Below are 12,152 nucleotides of genomic sequence, written 5' to 3'. Positions count from 1 at the left end.
CTCTCTCCTGTCCACCACACATTTAAAATTGGGAACAATAGGTTCATTTATATTTTGTTTCCCATATGGGAGAAAGTGAGATCTGGAAATTTTAAGTTCTTCGAAGATTTTGCTACACTAGGGATTTAGATAGGATTGCTCAGCTGATAATGCTGAGTTTCTAAAATGGCAAACTTCATATTGGCCTACATCTTCATAAAAATGTATTTAAGAAATTGAACATTCTTTGTGTTAGGGGCCAGGAGGGATCTAACGATGAAAAAGAACTGATTTATTTTGCACCTACCCTGAACTTAACACTGTGTTAGTCACTCTGTGTGTAAAGCTTATCATATTATCTGTATTTCACTAAATCAGACATTGAGACCCCTTTATGCCTAGTGTTCCATTATAGGAACACTAAGCACATGGGAATTATTTATAACCTACTGCTCAAAGTCATCAGCAAGATCTGATTGCAAAAATTCAAAAAATTGCAACTGCGGGCATAAATGGGTTAAGGCCTTGCAAGTATAGCAGCCGGGCCTCAAACCCAACAATCAGATTTAATACATCATCTCTTGTTATATACTGACTCTCTAAAATATAGTCCTAGTCTACAAGTTGCTTATCTGCTGGTGTTTTCTCATGATTGTAGAAAAATTAACATTTGTGGGTGTGGTAATTAACATTCAGGAAATATAAAATGGTGTTGGAGGAGATCAGGGTAGGAAATGAGTGTATTTATTTAATGGAGCAACAGAAAAGTCTTCATGGGAAAAATAGTGTTTGAGACCAGTTCTCAGGAAATGAGAGAATTTTACCAGGTACAGGTGGGCTCGAGGGCATTCTAGAAGAAAGGAAGGACTCAGCTAAAATTACATATGCAAGAAAGTACAAAAGTAATCAGGAAAAAGAAATTAGGGTTTTATGGAGGTTTTAAAGTAAAAGACCAAGGAGTTTTTAAATACTAAGAAAGTATTTGGTTTGAAAGATACTAAAAGAAGATACTAGATTGAAGTATTATTTTAAAGGATTTTGAGGAAAGTTTTGACTAGTTAAGAAAAGTTAATATTGCCTCACAAAGAGACCAAAAGTGTAGAGCTCAATTAGAAAATACTCATAATAGACCAAATACATGTGGGTCTTGGCAACTGATTGTATGTGACAGCATCAGAGAGCTGTTAGAGACACTTTTCTGGTCTTTTCCTTTTTAACTACTAAAATGCGACTTCCTTTTGTACTAATTAGTAATTTCTTCTATTAAAGTTTTCTTGATCAAATTACTGGTGTGGTTTCTGTCTCTGTCTCACAGACATATTGTTCTACATAAAATCGATATCACATAGATGTAGCATTGGGTAAATTCAGAGTGCGCCTTCTACATGTTGGTATATTTTCTTTTCTAAGCATTAACAATTGATCATCATGCATCAGAATCTATATCCAAACTTCATCCAAGAACCCAAGTTACCCAAGTATATGCTGAAATAAAAACAAAACACCATGAAAGTCCTCTAGTGAAACGAATTCAAAAAAATGTATAAAATGTTGTTCTCTTTTACAACAGGCATATTAAAGAAATATTCAAATAAGAATAAGATAGGATAAAATGAACTTGAGATTGAACTATGATTTGCTGAAATTATATGATCTAAGGTAGATAAATCACCAAATGAAGAAATCAAACGCAAATAAAACATGTTTTGTCAATCCTCTATGTCTACTCTAGTGATGAGAAATAAAAATATTGGTTAGTTCTTGAAGAAATTATTATTGTATTTTCTAGAGACATAGCCCAGGGACATTCTATGATGTAGAACAGAGGTCAGAAATTATGGCAACAGGTTGACCTCCTGTTTTGTAAATAGCACTCTAAAGACAATTTACATATTGTTTATACCTGCTTTTGCTTCACAGTGCAAAATAGAGTAGTTGCGACAGAGACCGCATTACTCCCAAAGTCTCAAATATCTACTCTCTGTTTCTTGAGTTTGAGTGAAATTTCCAACCCTGGAGAATAGTTGATCTCCCTCCCTTCCCTCTTTGTAATTGAAGCTTAAAAGAAGCTAAACAAATGGGCATGGATGTGTTTCAATAAAACTTTATTTACAAAAACTGACTGTAGGCTAGATTTAGAGCAGAGTAGGTATGTAATAAATATTTGCTGAACAAGTGGAAAAATGGATTGTTTTTAGATTTTAAAATTGCCTACTCATTTTCTTCTTTTTTAAGTGTTTGTGGTATCTAGATGAGATGCATGTGACAACTGGACACTGGGCATGATGAATGCCTTAGGAAACCTCTGGAGGGTACCTACTTTGTGGTCATAAACCACTGTGCCCATGTGGAAAACATTACAATCCTGGGGCAGAAGATAAACTTCATGCTTGATAAAAAACAACCAAAAGGTAAGGTTTTCTTCTGGTGTGCTGCAGTCTTTAGTCTTCTTCTGTTTTCCATTCCCACTGGCAGTTCAAAGATGTCCTTAATCCATCATATGCCTCTTGAGTGTGTGCTGTGGGTTTACTGTCATGATGAAAAACTACTTCATGAACTTAGTGGAGGAACTCAGGACTGGGTCTAAGCTGTTTACATAGCTTCTGGGGAAAATGTCCAAATGCGGAGGAGACAATCCAAGAGGCACTTCAAGCATTTGTTTTCAAATAGATGGTGGTACGTGTTTGTTTTTTATTTTTTCCAAAGATGTTTGTTAGTTCTGTAAATCCAGATAGGTGAATTTCATTAGCAAACTTCAGATCACTAACTTGATGATGCTACCTCAGTTTTGTCTCAAATCTGCCCCTGCACCTCTATCCTTCTGCCGCTAGTATAATTCAGACCCTTTTCCCCAAATTGTTACCTTCAACTCTTCATGTCTCTAATTTGTTTTACCTTTCTCAGCTAGATTAATCTTCCTAAAGCACAAATCCAATCATATCAATATTTTTCTCAGAAACAAAATTATATCCCTTTGCCTGGAGAATAAAGTCTAATCTTAGCCAGTCGACTCAGCTCAGGCTCCATTTATCTCCACCATTCATGACCTCTCCTGCTTATAACCAATTACTGGCATACCTCAGAGACACGATGGGTTCAGTTCCTGACCACCACAATAAAGTGAATATCTCAATAATGCAAGTCACGCAATTGTTTTGGTTTCTCAGTGCATATAAAAGTTATGTGTACATTGTAGCTTATTAGGGTACAATTGATTTATGTCTAAAAAATCTATATACCTCAATTCAGTAAAAAAATAGTATATTACTAAAAAGTGCTAACAATCATTTGAACCTTGAGCAAAGTGTAAACTTTGATGGCTGCTGATCTAGTCAGAGAAAATGGTTGCTGAGGGTTGGAGTGGCTGTGGCAATTTCTTAAAATAAAACAATTAAATTTCCCACATCAATTGACTTTTCCTTTCACAAAAGATTTCACTATAGTGTATGATGCTGTGTGATAGCATTTTACCCACAGAATAACTTCTTTGATAATTGGAGTCCATTCTCTCAAACCCTGCTGCTTCAACTTAAAGTTGCTAGCTGCATTAATCCTTGCTAAGAAGAGAGTCAGCCTATCCTTTGAAGTTTGAAGGCAGGCATTGAGTTTTCCTCTCTAGCTGTCAAAGTCATAGATGACATATTCTTCCATTTTAAGGTGGTTTACGTCACATGAAAAATCCGTTGTTTAGTGTAGCCACCTTCCCCAGTGATCTTAGCTAGAGCTGGATAACTTGCCATAGCTTCTACATCTGCACCTGCCTGCCTCATCTTGCATTTTTATGTTATGAACAGGGCTTCTTTTCATAAATCTCACAAACCAGCCTCTGCTACTCAGACTTTTCTTCTGCAGCTTTCTCACCTCTCTCAGTCTTCAGAGAACTGAAGAGTTAGGATTTTGCTTTTGATTAGGCTTTGGCTTAAGGGAATGTTGTGGATGGTTTGAACTTCTATCCAGATGGCAAGTGACCATGGCCTGTGACACAGACCTCAGGAGGTCCTGAGAACATGTGCCCAAGGTGATCAGGGTGCAGCTTGGTTTTATACATTTTAGAGAGACATGATACAGCAATCAAATACATTTAAGAAACACATTGGTTTGGTCCAGAAAGGCAGGGCAACTCAAAGTGGGGCGGGATGGGGGTGCTTCCAGGCTATAGGTAGATTTAAACATTTTCTCGTTGACAGTTGGTTGAGTTTATCTAAAGACCTGGGGTCCATAGAAAGGGAATGCTCAGGTTAAGATAAAAGATTTAGAGACCCAAGTTCTTTTGAAGTCTTATAATGGCTGACCTTAGAGACAACAGATGACAAATGTTTCCTATTCCGGTCTTATTCTCTTTAGGATTAGGAGGGTCTGGAAGAAAAAGATATAGCTATATTAGTAGAGATTCTTTACAGATGCAGATTTTACCCCACACAAAACAGCTTTGTAGGGCCATTTCAAATTAAGGCAAATAAGCATGTATTGGGGTGAAATATTTTGATTTTCATCCCTGTCTTGTGATGTTACACCAGAGTCAGGTTGGAAAGTAAGTTATGATATATAAGGTTAAATATAACCCCAGAAAGGAATTTGGGCAATATAAAAACATCAGACTTTAATCCTCACAGACCACTAAAACTTCTTTCATATCAGCAATAAGGCTGTTTTACTTTCTTATCATTTGTATATTCATTGGAATAGCACTTTTAATTTCCTTCAAGAACTTTTCCTTTACATTCACAACTTGGCTGTTTGGCACAAAAGGCCAACCTTTGGGCCTATTGAGGATTTGGAAATGCCTTCCTCACTAAGATTAATTATTTCTAGCTTTTGATTTAAAGTGAGAGACATGTGAGTCTTCGTTTTGCTTGAGAACTTAGAGGCCATTGTAGATTTATTAATTGGCCTAATTTAAATATTTTTATGACTCAGGGAATAGGGAGTTCCAAGGAGAGAAAGAGAAGTGGGAGAGTAGCCTGTTGATGGAGCAGTCAGAATACACACAACATTTATTACATTTACCATCTCATTAGGCCATGGTTTGTATCACCCCAAACCAATTATAATAGCAACATTAAAAATCATTGATCACAGAGTGGCATAAAGGATATAAAACAATGAAAAAGTTTAAAATATTGCAAGAATGAGCAAAATGTGATGCAGAGATGCAAAGTGAACATATGCTGCTGAAAAAATGGTGCAGAAAGACTTTCTCAATACAAGGTTGGCACAAACCCTTAATTTTTAAAACAAAACAAAAAACCAATATTAGAAGTGCAGTAAAGTAAAGCACAATAAAAGGAAATGTTCCTGCACTTCCTTTCATGGAAGGTTGCCAGGTAAAATATAGAAAATATAGTTAATTTGAATTTTATATAACAAATGTGTAACTTTTTAGTATAAATATATCTCAAATATGTGGGAAATATTCAGAGGAAAAAATATTTATTATTTATCTGAAATTTAACTGGGTGTCCTATATATTTATTTGCTAAATCCGACAACCCTACTTTCATGTCCACTATGTTTACCAGATTTAAAATAATCTTTGTTCTTAGCTGGGCACATTGGCTCACATCTATAATCCTAACACTTTGGGAGGCTGAGGCATGTGAATCACTTGAGGCCAGGAGTTCAAGACCAGCCTGGCCAACAAGGTGAGACCTCTTCTCTACTAAAGATAAAAAAAATTATCTTGGCATGGTAGTGCACGTCTATAATCCTAGCTACTCAGGAGGCTGAGGCAGAAGAATCGCTTGAGCCTGGGAGGCGGAGGGTGCAGTGAGCAGAGATCATGCCATTGCCTTCCAACCTGGGTGACAGAGCAAGACTCCTCCTCAGAAAAAAAAAAATCTTTGTTTTCCTGTTCTCTATATGCATCTTATGCTTTTCAGCTGTTCTGATTTGGCCGGAATTACCCCCTAACTACCTAGATGCCATAAATAAAAGTATAGGGCATAGTGCATTAACACCTTTTTTGCAAAGTTGACGTGACAAGAGAAAAGGGTATAGATGAGATAGCATGAGATGTACTTGGATTATCATCATGGCTCCAACTTGGCCAGCTCTGTGACTTTAGAGCAAATGACTTAGTTTATCTAGCCTTCAGTTTCTTCATCTACACAGTGAGGATAATAATACCAACTTCACATGATTGTTTTTAGAATTAAGTGTGGGATTTTAAAAAAGCTTTATAAAAACATATAGCTGATTGAAGCAGTTCAATAAATAATAGCATGTTACTAATTTTCTCCTCATATCAGTACTTCTCGAACTTGAAAACCCTCAACGCACCCACATCTAAAATGTATCTGTGGATTCCAGTGTAAGAAGTACTTGAGGGCCGGGCGCGGTGGCTCACACCGGTAACCCCAGCACTTTGGGAGGCCGAGGCGGGTGGATCACGAGGTCAAGAGATGGAGACCATCCGGGTCAACATGGTGAAACCCCGTCTCTACTAAAAATACAAAAAAAAAAAAAAATTAGCTGGGCACGGTGGCATGTGCCTGTAATCCCAGCTACTCAGGAGGCTGAGGCAGGAGAATTGCCTGAACCCAGGAGACGGAGGTTGTGGTGACCTGAGATCGCGCCATTGCACTCCAGCCTGGATAACAAGAGCGAAACTCTGTCTCAAAAAAAAAAAAAAAAAAAAAAAAAGAAGTACTTCATTAAATAGCTCAAGGCAAAAGTGGTTACTGTAGATGATCATTTCATATGTTACAACCATAAACACTAATCCGACTTAAGCAATGGAACTTGGTGGCAAAACAAGGTTGTGAAGTATTTACCTAGATAATCCAGAATAGAATTTTATTTTTAGATTCTCAACAAAACACAGAGACAATATTTAAAAACGGTCATAAAGAACTTTATGGAGTCACAGGAATATACTAACAGATCATCATTACAGAAACACTATAGTCTATCATACTTGTATATGTGCTTTATTCTCTATGAGACAGATTGTCTTTGGAAAGACTACATTTTGGGGTCTCTGTTTCTTCTCCATGGATTCCTCTGCAGAGCGGAATGTTATATTGAGGACTGGAGGGCTAAATAACTTAACAGATAAATACTGATCTTTTGTTGAATTCAGAAGTATAGGCTTTAAGTGGAGACGTGTATGTTCAGCCAATTTACCACTGCATTCAAAGCCCCTTTTGGATACTGTATTCATATCACCTCTGCTAGGTAGGAAATGGGTTATGTGGCTTTGGCCATGGTATACTGGACATCTGACCTGGCTGGCGCATACTGAATCAACCACATTTTCTCTCACAGGATATAGAAATTGTTGTTAGTCTCTGGTGGGTGCTTAAAATGAAAGTTGTACTTTGGCTCCCACAGGACATCTGAATTCTGCTGGGAAAAGCAGAGAAAACTGTTCTGCAGAGGGTAATAGCAATGCAGCAGTTACTGAATGTAAGTGTGGAGAAATTTCAAAGTAACATTATGACCTGGCTTTCTACTTCTGATAGAGTCTCTTATGGGAATAAAGTGGTCGTAACTCCTATTTTTGTATAAGGGAATTTGAAACTATTTTTTGTCACAACCAAATAATCAAATTAAGGCACCTGGGTCAAAATTGGAACTGGACTATATCTGTCAAGAGAATTGCATGGAATAGCAAGGAACACCTGTGGGCAGTGTAGATTTTAGAGCAGGCCATATGCATAGTGCTGCGTCTACACAGAGGAAACTGATAGAAAGTGAGTTGGAATGGTAGACCTGTGAGAGAAAGGACCACTGATTGGCTGAGTGGCCATCAAAACACTTGGAGTAATTGTCTAATAACATTTTTACTCAGTCATGATATACAATCTGTACCCTCGCTTTCCTTTTCCCATTAAATATTTGGAAAACTTACAATATTGTCTACATTTTGGAATGTCTTATATTTTAAAAATAACATGCATGACAAATAAGTTGGGTGGTGAGGTTGATGCCTTATTTGACTAACTGTAGCAATGCCGCCTGGAGTTCGGTTTTAAATATCTTAAGCTATTGGTTCAGTTTTCATTTAACAAAAGGCTTTCACTGATAGTATTTTTTCATAAAACCAGTATAGAAGGAATCTTGGATGAAGAACTAACATCCATGAACCATCCATCACCTCTTTGTTGCATCTCAGGTTATGTTGCTGATAGAGTAATCCTAAAAAATATTAGAAGGTTTTTATAAAGTCTGAATATTATTTTAAAAAGATAAAACCAGTTTGTAAACTGTAAAAGGCTAATGAGGTAAAAGATGACATTATTTCATTATTACCTCATTTTTAATTTCATCATTAACTCTTATTGTCCAAGAGGTAAAAGATAACATTGACACTTTATTTCCATAAGGGATTCAATCAGAAAGTAGAAAGCCAGGGCACAATGTTACTTTGCAATTTCTGTATACTCAAAGACTAAAGAGGTAAAATATGACATTGTTTAGGCTTACAATTTAGATTTGAGCTCTACTGTTTATTTTTACAATGCCTATCTCAGTAACAATGTCATAGAAAGAACTTATAAATTATTGAATGAGAGAATCTAGGCTTCAAGGTCACATATATGTTACACATGCAGTCTGTCCTTCTATATCTGTGGATTCTGAATCTGTAGATTTAATCAAGATTGAAAATACTTGGAAAAAAAAATGAATGGTAAACTATAACAATACATTAATAAAGTATAATGACTATATAACATTTAAATTGTATTAGGTGTTATAAGTAATTTAGAGGTGATTTAAAGAGTACAGGAAAATGTGTGTAGGTTTTATGCAAATGCTATGCCATTTTATACAGGGATCTAACATCTGTGAGTTTTGGTATCCTTAGGGGTACTGGAATCAATTCCCAGGGGATACAAAGGGACAACTGTATATATAAATAAGTCAATCTCAAAGTATTCATTGACAAAGAGGATGCAAACTATCCTTGTCTACTGTGGCACAAAGGGCAGAAAATAGCAACAGAAATGATTTAGGTTAGAGTCACATCTAAGAATTCAAATGGTACTCAACAGTAGAATGGTAGCAGAGAAGAAAGGGATATCCCTTCTCTAGAATCTAAAGAGTTTGGATTCTGTTGTCCTTGGAGCAATTTAAGACTAATCTTGATGCACTTGAAAATCTCTCAACATGTTTTCTATCCCTTTTATTTTAGAATTAAAAGGAACCCCAAATCTTCTTTACTGCTGGGATAGACATTGATGTCTTCTGTATGGGTTTAGATAATACTGGTACAGTATAAAGTGTCCAACAAATACAGTGCCACATATGAGTAGTTTGGTTGGTTTCTCATTGGCTACTTTAAGTATATTTATTGAAGCATTTCTGACATATACTTCTAAAAGGCTTAAAACAATTTGTGGGATTTTTTACCTTCAGTGAATCATCCTGAGGGCCCATGGCCGGTTCCTCTGGAACCTTTGATGTGAGGAATACAGGGAGATTGTGACTTACTGCTCTTGTGACTAATTTCATGTTGGTTACTTTGTTTATGGTACAACGTAAATGAATCACCACATCCATTTCATGGCTTTACATAACTATATAAGCAATACATTTCAGTTTCTGACTGTGACAGCTTCTAAAATGATGATAACCTACAGATTGGAAGATAGGGCAACTCTGAAAGTTCCCTTCATAGTCTTCCTGGCCAGGTGAGTCTTACTTTTAGAATTGCCTTTAGACTGAGGCAAGACAGACCCCTGTTCTAGGTCCTGCACTTTATGGGGCCTCATGTCACACAGAAGCACAGAGATTACATTTGTTAAACAATGTGATATTACCTTGTGCCTGTTAGACTGACTATTGCGAGAATGGTGAAAAAGTGTTGGAGAGGATGTGGAGAGCACTTGGATTCTGTTGATGGAAATGCAAATTAGTAGAGTCATTATGGAAAATGGTATTGAGAGTCCTAAAAATATTAACAATGGAACTACCGTATGATCTGGGAATTCCACTACTGGGTATGTATCCAAAAGATATGACATAAGTGTGTCAAAGATATATGTGTACTCCTGTGTTCATTGCAGTATTATTCACAATCACCAAGATATGGACTCAGTCTATCAACGAGCCCATCAATGAATGAATGGATGAAGAAAATATGATATACATACACAATGGAATACTATTCAGCCTTAAAAAAGAAGGAAATCCTGTTATTTTCAACAATATGGATAAACCTGGAAAAACATCACATTAAGTGAAATAAGCCAGGCACAGAAAGACAACTACTGTATGATCTCACTTATCTTGGAGTCTAAAAAGGTTGATCTCATAGAAATAGAGAATGGAATGGTGGTTACTAGGAACTGTGGGTTGGGAAGCTTGAAGTGATATTTGTCAAAAGATACAAAAATTTCAGTTAGATAGGAGGAAGAATTCCAAGATACCTATTATACAGCATGGTGACCACACCTAATAACATGTTATATTCTTGAGAATGACTAAGAGTAGATTTTGTGTTCTCACTATAAAAGATAAGTATGCGAAGTAATTCATCCATTAAGTAGCTTGACTTCACTATTTCACTATGTGTGTTTCAAAACGTGTTCGACATGATACATATATGCAACTTTTATTTCTGTTGCATATAAAGAACCTATGTTTACTTCTGTCACTTGGGATCCAGAACTTAGCATTGGCACAGTATAATCTGAAACCACGAATGTTAATTCTCATGACTAACACTATTCAGACCTCAGAGAAAGCACTTCTCTACATCTTGCCCTGTATTTTCAAAACAAAAGGCAATAATATCCAAATGCCATCAAAGTTTGTGAGCCGTGCTGTTGCCAGTGTCACAGATGGATAGTGCTTTGAAATGAGAGAGGATCTGAGTGGCAAAAGCACATAGACTTTAAAAAAGGCAAATAATTTGTGTCTAGGTTAGGTTAGGACCACTTTAGGTATTACAAATAAAGGATATTTATTAAAGGAATTAGGGTTAACACAATATGGAGAACTAAGAGAGCGAACATTGGAAAATCTTCAATTGGAGGGTCAAGGAAATGGTCACTAATAGTTACCCTGAAGCATTAAAGCGATGATTTCTAAAAGGTTGTTAGGAAACTTCTGCAATATCAGTATCTCTGGGAAACTTCCTACCAACTGTCAGGCTACCACAGAAATGTGAGTGCATCTGAATTGCCTGAGAAGCCACAGTACATTCTCATCTGCCCATAAATCTGGACACTATGAACTCCTAAGAATAATGATCTCTCCTCCATTCTGCCTGCAAAGTACTGCAAGAATTTTTCTGATTGAAAAACTCTAATTCAGAACCATTCAAAATTGGGGATCCTGAAAAATGTAGTTCTTGACTACTCTGCAAGAGGAAAAAGAGAGAAGGGGTGATGGTGAGTTGACAGCAGAGAATTGAACACAGTGCACCCCTTTGTCAACTCAGCAACCGTGCAAGCACTTCTCCCTATATTTAATTTTGGAATAAAGACAAAGACAACACTTTGTTTCCAACTAATATTATGCAATTAACCTTAATTAAAGTATGCACATTCTTTTTCCCAAAAGGGAAGGTGCCAAAGCTCATATGTCACTTTATTCATCTCAGTTCATGATTTAAATATTAAAACATAGAGTTTGACTATTCTGAGCATATTTTGTACTTGGTGGTGTGAGGACGGAGGTGGAGATTAATTTATGCAAATATGTACATATCAAAGTATAAAGAAAATTACTGGCTTTTTTTAAACTAGCAATTTGTCACGTGGCCATAGTTGGTATTTATAGTATGAAAATACCAAATTGTCTTCCAAGAAACTGGTCCTTGGTGCCAGAAAGTTTGGGGACCACAGGCTTAGGGCAAAAAGATTATGGATGCCCTCTTCCATTACCCAGTGCATAATCTTTTTGCCCTAAGCCAGTGGTCCTCAACCTCTCTGGGACCAAGGATGGGTTTTGTGGAAAACAGTTTTTCCGTGGACTTATGGGGCAGGGTAAGGGATGGTTTCTGGATACAACTGCTGAGACATAAGATTCTCATTAGAAGCACACAGTCTAGTTCCCTCACATGCGCAGTTCACAATAGGGTTCCTGCTTCTATGAGAATCTAATGCCATTGCTGATTTGACAGGAGGCAGAGCTCAGATTAAAAATTGCCCAGTTGCCACTTAACTCCTGCTATGCAGACCAGTGACCCAATACTGGTCTGTGGCCTGGGAATTGGGGACCCC

At 36.8% G+C, this 12,152-nt stretch overlaps 1 long non-coding RNA gene across 7 annotated transcripts in view; it reads left to right on the top strand.

Moving 5' to 3' along the window:
• Window positions 1-11,681, top strand: part of LOC144579174 (uncharacterized) — a 331,105-nt gene extending 319,424 nt beyond the window's left edge. For all 7 annotated transcript variants that reach the window (XR_013526129.1, XR_013526126.1, XR_013526124.1 and 4 more), the window contains 2 exons: window positions 2,215-2,390; window positions 5,523-11,681. This is a non-coding gene — a long non-coding RNA (uncharacterized LOC144579174). The remainder of the gene's footprint in view (window positions 1-2,214; window positions 2,391-5,522) is intronic.
• The last annotated feature ends 471 nt before the right edge of the window (window positions 11,682-12,152 follow it).

The sequence above is a fragment of the Callithrix jacchus genome, chromosome 14 (genome assembly GCF_049354715.1).
Source record: "Callithrix jacchus isolate 240 chromosome 14, calJac240_pri, whole genome shotgun sequence".
Classification (NCBI taxonomy): Eukaryota; Metazoa; Chordata; class Mammalia; order Primates; family Cebidae; genus Callithrix; species Callithrix jacchus.
Note: the sequence above shows the minus strand (reverse complement) of the source record. Positions and strands in the feature narration are given on the sequence as shown.